Source organism: Triticum urartu, chromosome 2 (assembly GCF_003073215.2).
Source record: "Triticum urartu cultivar G1812 chromosome 2, Tu2.1, whole genome shotgun sequence".
Taxonomy (NCBI): Eukaryota; Viridiplantae; Streptophyta; class Magnoliopsida; order Poales; family Poaceae; genus Triticum; species Triticum urartu.
The window spans coordinates 227,197,939-227,207,880 of NC_053023.1; positions in this window are offsets into that span (position 1 = coordinate 227,197,939).

A 9,942-nucleotide genomic window follows, 5' to 3' on the forward strand; every position below is an offset into this window, starting at 1 on the left:
ATCGCCCCGACGCATGTCGCCGTCCTAGGCCCCCCCCCACCGGAGCACCACCCCCATCGCCCTGCCGTCTCGCCGTCCCGCTGCCCCATCGGTCGCCCCCGACGCCGCCACCGGTTCCCGTCGCCACCACGCCGGCGCCCCCAATCCGCCTGGACCGCGCCTTCGCCGGGCCTCCCTCACCGGACGCCGCCACCTCGCCGTCCTCCTCCACTCCGTCGCTCGTCCACGACATCCCCCTCGACCCCCGCTGCCATTTCCCCTACGGCCCCAGTGAGCACGCGCCTCGCTTCCTCCCTCTCCCTCGCCGCTCGCGCTCGTCGCCACAAGCCCCCGCGCGCACTCACCGCATCGACCGCGCGCCCCGGCCGGACCGCCCGCGCCACTGCCTTCCCTCTCCCCGGACTCTGCTGCCGCGCCCGCTGTCACACCCCAGCGCCCGCTGGCCGCGTCAGGCACCCCCCCCCAGCGCCTCGCATCCCGGTCCTCCTCCCCGTGCCCGCGCGCCGCGCTCGCCCGCGGCTGTGCTGCATCTGCTTCTACCGCCGCACGAGCTCCCGCTCACGGCCACCATGGCCCTTGCCGCCCCCAGCCGCGCCTGTACCCCTCCTCGACGCCGTTCAAGCCGCCCCGGTCGCCACCGTCGACCGCCGTCGCGCGCCTGGCCCCAGGCCGCGCCGCGCCCGTGCCCCCTGCTGGCCTGCACCACCGTGCCGGGCTACGGCCCCGCCGACGCCCTGTTGCCCCGTGCCCTCGCACGGGCGCCCGCCCGTTAACCGCGCCCGATAGGCCCCCTGGGCCTATGACAACGGGCCCCGCCCCAGAACAAAAAAAAGATGAATAAGAATAATAATAATAATAAATAATTAAAATAATTCATTATTTAATTGATTAATTAAGTTAATTAATCCTGTTAATTAATCTAATCAATTAGTTAGGTTAATTAAACCCTAATTAACATAAACAGTGTATGACAGGTGGGTCCCACTGGACCCACTGGTCAGGTTAACCAAGTCAACTCTGTTGACTGCTGATGTCAGCATGACCTCATGCTGATGTCATTAATCTGTTTTTCGCATTAATTTAAATAATTAATTAAATTCCAGAAATTAATAAAATCTTTAGAAAACCATATCTTTTAATCCGTAACTCGGATTAAAATATTTTCAACATGAAAATTGCTCAGAACGACGAGACGAACCCGGATACGCACCCCGTTCGTCCGCCACGCATCCCTAGAATAGCAAACACGCAACTTTCCCCCTCTGTTTCATCTGTGCGAAAACGCGAAACACCGGAGATACTTTCCCGGATGTTTCCCCCCTTCACCGGTATCACCTCATACCGCGATAGGGCACCCCTAGCACCGCTACTTGTCATGTCATGCATTGCTATGCATCTGTTTGCTTAAATATTTATTGTTTCTTCCCCCTCTTCTCTCGCTAGACACCGAGACCGACGCCGCGGCTACCCAGTACGACTACGGAGTTGACGATCCCTCTCTCTTGCCAGAGCTACCAGGCAAGCCCCCCCTTTGATCACCAGATATCGCCTACTCTTCTCTATACTGCTTGCATTAGAGTAGTGTAGCATGTTACTGCTTCCCGTTAATCCTATACTGATGCATAGCCTATCCTTGCTACTACTGTTGATACCTTTACCTGCAATCCTACTTGCTTAGTATAGGATGCTAGTATTTCAATCTGTGGCCCTACATTCTTGTCCGTCTGCTGTGCTATACTATCGGGCCGTGATCACTCGGGAGGTGATCACGGGTATATACTATTTACTTTATACATGATACATGTGGTGATTAAAGACGGGTCGGCTCGTAGGAGCACCCGCGAGTGGATCTTTGAGGCGGAGCGACAGGGCAGGTTCCGACCACCTAGGAGAGAGGTGGGCCTGGCCCTGGTCGGTGTTCGCAGATACTTAACACGTTTAACAAGATCTTGGTATTTGATCTGAGTCTGGCTACTGGCCTATACGCACTAACCATCAACGCGGGGACAGTTATGGGCACTCGACGTCGTGGTATCAGCCGAAGCCTTCGTGACGTCAGCAACGGAGCGGCACGCGCCGGATTGGACTGGAACGCCACTAGGCTAGGTCTGCTTCCGGCCGCCCACGCAACGTGCAGGTGTGCTAAGGGCGATGGGCCCAGACCCCTGGGCGCTTAGGTTTAGACCGGCGTGCTGACCTCTCTGTTGGTCTAGGTGGGGCTGCGACGTGTTGATCTTCCGAGGCCGGGCATTACCCAGGAAAGTGTGTCCGGCCAAATGGGATCGAGCGTATTGGGTTATGTGGTGCACCCCTGCAGGGAAGTTAATCTATTCGAATAGCCGTGATCTTCGGTAACAGGTCGACTTAGAGTTGTACCTTGACCTTATGACAACTAGAACCGGATACTTAATAAAACACACCCTTCCAAGTGCCAGATACAACCCGGTGGTCGCTCTCTAATAGGGCATTGAGGAGAGGATCGCCGGTTAGGATTATGCTATGCGATGCTACTTGGAGGACTTCAGTCTACTCTCTTCTACATGCCGCAAGACGGAGGCTGCCAGAAGCGTAGTCTTCGAAAGGATTAGTTATCCCCCTCTTATTCTGGCATTCTGAAGTTCAGTCCACATATGATACCTTTATTCCATTTGATACCCATGCATATGTAGTGTAGCTCCTTGCTTGCGAGTACTTTGGATGAGTACTCACGGTTGCTTTCTCCCTCTTTTCCCCTATCCCTTCTACCTGGTTGTCGCAACCAGATGTTGGAGCCCAGGAGCCAGACGCCACCTTCGACGACGACTCCTACTACACCGGAGGTGCCTACTACTACGTGATGCCCGCTGACGACGACCAGGAGTAGTTAGGAGGATCCCAGGCAGGAGGCCTGCGCCTCTTTCGATCTGTATACCAGTTTGTGCTAGCCTTCTTAAGGCAAACTTGTTTAACTTATGTCTGTACTCAGATATTGTTGCTTCCGCTGACTCGTCTATGATCGAGCTCTTGTATTCGAGCCCTCGAGGCCCCTCCTACTACTACGTGGCCCGCTGACGACGACCAGGAGTAGTTTAGGAGGATCCCAGGCAGGAGGCCTGCGCCTCTTTCGATCTGTATCCCAGTTTGTGCTAGCCTTCTTAAGGCAAACTTGTTTAACTTATGTCTGTACTCAGATATTGTTGCTTCCGCTGACTCGTCTATGATCGAGCTCTTGTATTCGAGCCCTCGAGGCCCCTGGCTTGTAATATGATGCTTGTATGACTTATTTTATTTGTAGAGTTGTGTTGTGATATCTTCCGTGAGTCCCTGATCTTGATCGTACACGTTTGCGTGTATGATTAGTGTACGATTGAATCGGGGGCGTCACAAGTTGGTATCAGAGCCGACTGCCTGTAGGAATCCCCTTTCCAACTCCTTGGCCGAAGTTGAGTCTAGTCATTGCAAAACCTTTACTAATATGGCTGTGTGGCCTATGGGCCACATCGCCATTGGGTGGTATTAGGATCTTTTACTCCTCGATCTTTACTCCGGGATTCTGAACTCTCTTCTATTCGGGTTAAACGATTTTTACTAAAATCTAACTTTAGGTTCTCAAAAAAGCTTTCTCCCGGAGAGCCCCTTCAGTCCAGATGATCGCCGGCTGCACCAGAAGATTTCAGAGATACTCTCCGATATTCTCTCGAGACCTTGTGCTCGTTGCTTTTGCAAATTCCCTTCCACCGAAATATCCGTATGGATAAATACTTACACCTGTCGTGCTTACTTTTATTCCCAATCAATCTTGTTATTACAAGATACCCCGAGAATATTTTGTGCCTACTGCCTTGCAGTTCTTTGCCACCTGAATACCCCTAAGAATATTTTCTCGCCCTTTCCGAGTATCCACTCATCCCCAGTTGTTCAGGTGTTTCACAAAAGTCTTTGAAATACTATTCAATCCTCCAAAAATCCTTAGCAACTAATGCTCTGCTAATACTTGTATGCTTACATTATGGATGCTCCCATATCACTAGCAATATTCACTAGTATCTTTTGACACCGTCATTTTGATCCTATTGATTCAACATGTGTGCGAATGCACACAATCATCTATCAACTCTTCTAATTTATCTTTCCGGCTCAGACATCCCTTTAAACATGAGTTGGTTCCCGACCAGTCGGATTACCATCGATTGTACCCCTAAGTCTACGCAACTTATCCATCCTTAATCTGAGTGTTTGCTTCTGATCCCTTGATTGAGGATCATAAATTTCCTTGCATTGAGCTTTGAATTAGTCAGTTGTTCCTATAATCTGATGCCTTTGCATTCCTTCTTCCTCTGATTGAGAACCGATACTCACATCAGCCCTGTTATGGACCGTCAGATACTTTTTGGATTTTATCTGACATCGTCCTTCATATTCAATAACCTTCTGAGCCTTCCCTCGGATACATAATGCCTTTGGTAAATTGTATCATGTACTTTCTCAACCTTGCTCTACTTTCGAGCTTGTGATATTTACCCTTGAAACTTGTGGTATATGTTTCTAAGAAGCCCCTATGGGTTGAACATATGCCTTCTCTAAACTATGTGAACTCGAAATTTTTCATGAGTCATACACTTCTGGTATTTTGCCAGATGAAATTTCAACACTACAACTTCTTCAAAAGTGAGAAGTGAATGAAAGGTTATGCATTGGAGAAGTGGGAGTCGACCTTGAACTTTGTGTTCATGCCCATGGACACGATGTAGATCTTATCGTTAAAGCTTCTCTTAAATTAAATTATTCCTTTGGTATAAGTTCATCTTATATCTGGGATCTGGCCTTTTGCAATCGTGGTTCCGGCCATGTTCTCCTTTAAATACCATTTTGCGTGCAAGTTTAAAGCGCTTGTCTTTTGTAGAGCAATACCCCAGTCCAACCTCTACTTTGATCTTTCATCGAGTATTACCCCCTCTGGTATCTCGAGATTATCACGGAACTACATAACTTCTTATGAGTTCTTCTTCAAGTATTATTTGACTTTTGCTGCATCATCATTTGACTTGATATCATCGCCAACCAATTACATCTTCATGAAATCTCTCGACAAATGTGTCGTGGTCATCATCAACATCCTAAGCTCTTCCAAGTTATATATCGAATTCTTGATGGGAAATACCATCCTCGCCCCTCAATGGTTTGTGTTATCATCGACCACTTTATTGCCTTCCGTTCAACACAAACTTATTCGTGTTTTGTGTTATATCTTGAGATCCTTGCTATCCAGCATTTGTTCTTCTTTACCTTGGAATATTACCACCTTTTATGTCAAGAATGTCGTGGTAATTTCACCACCTCTTGATAATTCTTGATATAGGTGATACTTATCGCCATCACCATTCTTGTCTTGGTCCCCGTGTTGTTCCTAACCGGAATACCGACAAATGGACTAGTAATTTTAAAACTTCTAGCAACCTTATTGCTTTGAAGTTAATGGTCGACATCTCATTCTTAGGCCATTTGTTATCGAATCACCTTCTAACATTGATTATGCTACCTAAGACCGTAGTTCGGGTGCACCTTCTACCAATGTTTAATTGTGTATGTTTTCCTCGAGCATACCTCACTATATCATTTGATCTGACAAATGTTATCTCTTTGATCGCATAATTGTGGAAATCCATCTTTTGGAAATCCCAATGATTTGTCGCCGAGTTCATCAGCCACCTCCTCATCCTCTCCTTGGTTTACTGATGAACTCTTGTTTTGAAACTCGCTTCCATAGTTCATTTCCCGAGAATCTTACGATGTCTTCTCGTTAATTCTTGTCGTACCTTTTTATCTCAGGCATCCTGAGTCTGAGGTATCCTGAGATCTGAAACTCGGTCAGATATGATGGTTGGAATATTTTCCAAGAGTCATAACATTGGTCCTTATATGACCCAGTAAGATGATGTCATGCCTAGCACACCTGGCCGGAGGACCTATTGTTATAGTTTCCTTTTCAGCAAGGTTATCCATTCTTCCATGAGGAAATTGTAAGACTTATTCTACAAGTTATTCCTAATAGACTCTTTGTGTTTCCAAAGTCTGATATTCACCTGTTGACCATGTCCATGCTATCTTGAAGCATGTCTGTGGTACTCCGATTTTGAACAGGAACAATTGAAGCCCAATGTTAAACGTTTCCTGCTCAATTATCCAAACACCGCTGTATGGATAATGTCATGAAAATTCTCTCCTGTACCTAAAGAGTTTTCTACATTATATCATGTCATGGATATCATGATCTGCTTGTCCTTGGGTAGGATATACCCTTGAAATATGTGTTTAAACACAATTTCCTTTCCATTGTCCTATTTAATCTGATAATCGTATTTTCCCTTCCATTGGTTGGTTTAATGTTTCTTGTGATCTATATGATCTAAGCAGGAATATTCTCCTGCTTATGTAAACACCTCGGTGTATAACTCTGTCAGTAAGACCATGTTACTATTGTTGATGACATTCTGGTATCCACCGATGGAAGAGAACTTTGCCTAATGGTCCGCCTCGTTCAACGAGCAGGAAAATGGTTCTCTTTGCCCCTCGCCCTTGGTACCAATGATGCTACCAACATAACTGACCGGTTATTCACTGACATGCCTTGCTAACATGATCGTGCAATACGTCACCGCCCTTCCTGCTTTTAACCCACATGGTGGGCCCATAACCCACAGTTCCTCAGGATCGAAAACTGACTCTCCTGTACACCCCCTGTTCCCAAAGTTATTCCTCACGCGTGGCCTCGTGTGTAATTCATGAGCCACCTTCTGATGAGATCATTAATCTGGTATCTAACGTAATACTTATTCCCATTGCTCCGAACCCCTTTCACACTTCACTTCAGGCAACGAATGATTGCCTATGTGCTCGAAACTTCCCATGTTATCTCCTTACCTTGCTCTCGATATTTTTGTAAATTTCAATTTGAGAGTTACTTTTCGCCACGTTCCCTAATGATTATCTACCGGATAAGCAACCATGCAGAATTCCATTCTTCCGGTATACCCATCCTTTACTCCTCTATAAGTACGATGGAGCTCCCAAAGGAAGGACGACAGCTTCCTCATGATGCATGGGTATAGAGAAATGAAGACATCAACGCTATGGATCAACCTCTTCAAGAAGGGCAACCAAGACCGAGAAGACACGTTAGAATTTCGTAACCAGAAATTCCCCCTACTCCCCTCTTAAATCTTGGGACGAGATTTCTTGTAGTGGAGGAGAATTGTGACGCCCGGATAATCAAGCTACAGTAACCTCTGCTAGTGATGCCACGTCACCACTCTTACTGTTGTAAATCTCACGATGGTTCAATCCCGTTCGAATTCAAAATTTCAAAATCAGGTCAAACGGTAAAGTTTTCAAACATTAAAATTAAAATGTTCTAGAGGTGGCAAATAATGCTTAGGTAATTATGGTGGAGGATCACATTTTTATAAAATAATTAAAAGCACTGAACTAAATAAAACAGTGGCTTATACAAATAATTAGATGCATTTTATAAATATTAAAACATTAAACTATTTTATTAGGTATGAGAAATTAATGTGGCAATAGAGTATTTATAAATAATATTTTAGGGGCTAGTGGTATATTTTATAAAACCAAAAAAATAAATAAAACAAAAGACACTACAAAAAAAACAGAAACAAACAAAAAAAGGGAAAGAGAGAAAGGCCCCCCATTGGGCTTCAGCCCAGTAGGCCGGCCCACTCGGCCACAGGCCCAGGCCGCCCCCCACTACCCCCTCCTTATCCACTCCCCCTGTAACCCTAACCCTCACCCGATCCCCCACTCCCCCCCCACTCTCCCCTCACTCCCTCGATCCAAATCGGGATCGAGGCGACCACGCCCCCGACCCCGATGACATCGCCCCGACGCACGTCGCCGTCCTCGGCGCCCCCCCACCGGAGCACCACCCCCATCGCCCTGCCGTCTCGCCGTCCCGCTGCCCATCGGTCGCCCCCGACGCCGCCACCGGTTCCCGTCGCCACCGCACCGGCGCCCCCAATCCGCCTGGACCGCGCCTTCGCCGGGCCTCCCTCACCGGACGCCGCCACCTCGCCGTCCTCCTCCACTCCGTCGCTCGTCCACAACATCCCCCTCGACCCCCGCTGCCATTTCCCCTACAGCCCCAGTGAGCACGCGCCTCGCTTCCTCCCTCTCCCTCGCCGCTTGCGCTCGTTGCCACAAGCCCCCGCGCGCGCTCACCGCATCGGCCGCGCGCCCCGGCCGGACCGCCCGCGCCACTGACTTCCCTCTCCCCGGACTCTGCTGTCACGCCCGCTATCACACCCCCGCGCCCGCTGGCCGCGTCAGGCGCCCCCACAGCGCCTCGCATCCCGGTCCTCCTCCCCGTGCCCGCGCGCCGCGCTCTCCCGCGGCTCTGCTGCATCTGCTTCTGCCGCCGCACGAGCTCCCGCTCACGACCACCATGGCCCTTGCCGCCCCCAGCCGCGCCTGTACCCCTCCTCGACGCCGTTCAAGCCGCCCCGGTCGCCATCGTCGACCGCCGTCGCGCGCCTGGCCCCAGGCCGCGCCGCGCCCGTGCCCCTTGCTGGCCTGCACCACCGTGCCGGGCTACGGCCCCGCCGACGCCCTGTTGCCCCGTGCCCTCGCACGGGCGCGCGCCCGTTAACCGCGCCCGATAGGCCCCCTGGGCCTATGACAACGGGCCCCGCCCCAGAACAGAAAAAAAGATGAATAAGAATAATAGCCTGTCCTTGCTACTACTGTTGATACCTTTACCTGCAATCCTACTTGCTTAGTATAGGATGCTAGTATTTCAATCTGTGGCCCTACATTCTTGTCCGTCTGCTGTGCTATACTATCGGGCCATGATCACTCGGGAGGTGATCACAGGTATATACTATTTACTTTATACATGATACATGTGGTGATTAAAGACGGGTCGGCTCGTAGGAGCACCCGCCCGCGAGTGTATCTTTGAGGTGGAGCGATAGGGCAGGTTCAGATCACCTAGGAGGAGGTGGGCCTGGCCCTGGTCAGCGTTCGCAGATACTTAACACGTTTTAACGAGATCTTGGTATTTGATCTGAGTCTGGCTACTGGCCTATACGCACTAACCATCAATGCGGGGACAGTTATGGGCACTCGACGTTGTGGTATCAGCCGAAGCCTTCGTGACGTCAGCAACGGAGCGGCACGCGCCGGATTGGACTGGAACGCCACTAGGCTAGGTCTGCTTCCGGCCGCCCACGCAACGTGCAGGTGTGCTAAAGGCGATGGGCCCAGACCCCTGGGCGCTTAGGTTTAGAACGGCGTGCTGACCTCTCTGTTGGTCTAGGTGGGGCTGCGACGTGTTGATCTTCCGAGGCTGGGCATGACCCAGGAAAGTGTGTCCGGCCAAATGGGATCGAGCGTGTTGGGTTATGTGGTGCACCCCTGCAGGGAAGTTAATCTATTCGAATAGCCGTGATCTTCGGTAACAGGACGACTTAGAATTGTACCTTGACCTTATGACAACTAGAACCGGATACTTAATAAAACACACCCTTCCAAGTGCCAGATACAACCCGGTGGTCACTCTCTAACAGGGCATTGAGGAGAGGATCGCCGGTTAGGATTATGCTATGCGATGCTACTTGGAGGACTTCAGTCTACTCTCTTCTACATGCCGCAAGACGGAGGCTGCCAGAAGCGTAGTCTTCGAAAGGATTAGTTATCCCCCTCTTATTCTGGCATTCTGCAGTTCAGTCCACATATGATACCTTTATTCCATTTGATACCCATGCATATGTAGTGTAGCTCCTTGCTTGCGAGTACTTTGGATGAGTACTCACGGTTGCTTTCTCCCTCTTTTCCCCTATCCCTTCTACCTGGTTGTCGCAACCAGATGTTGGAGCCCAGGAGCCAGACGCCACCTTCGACGACGACTCCTACTACACCGGAGGTGCCTACTACTACGTGATGCCC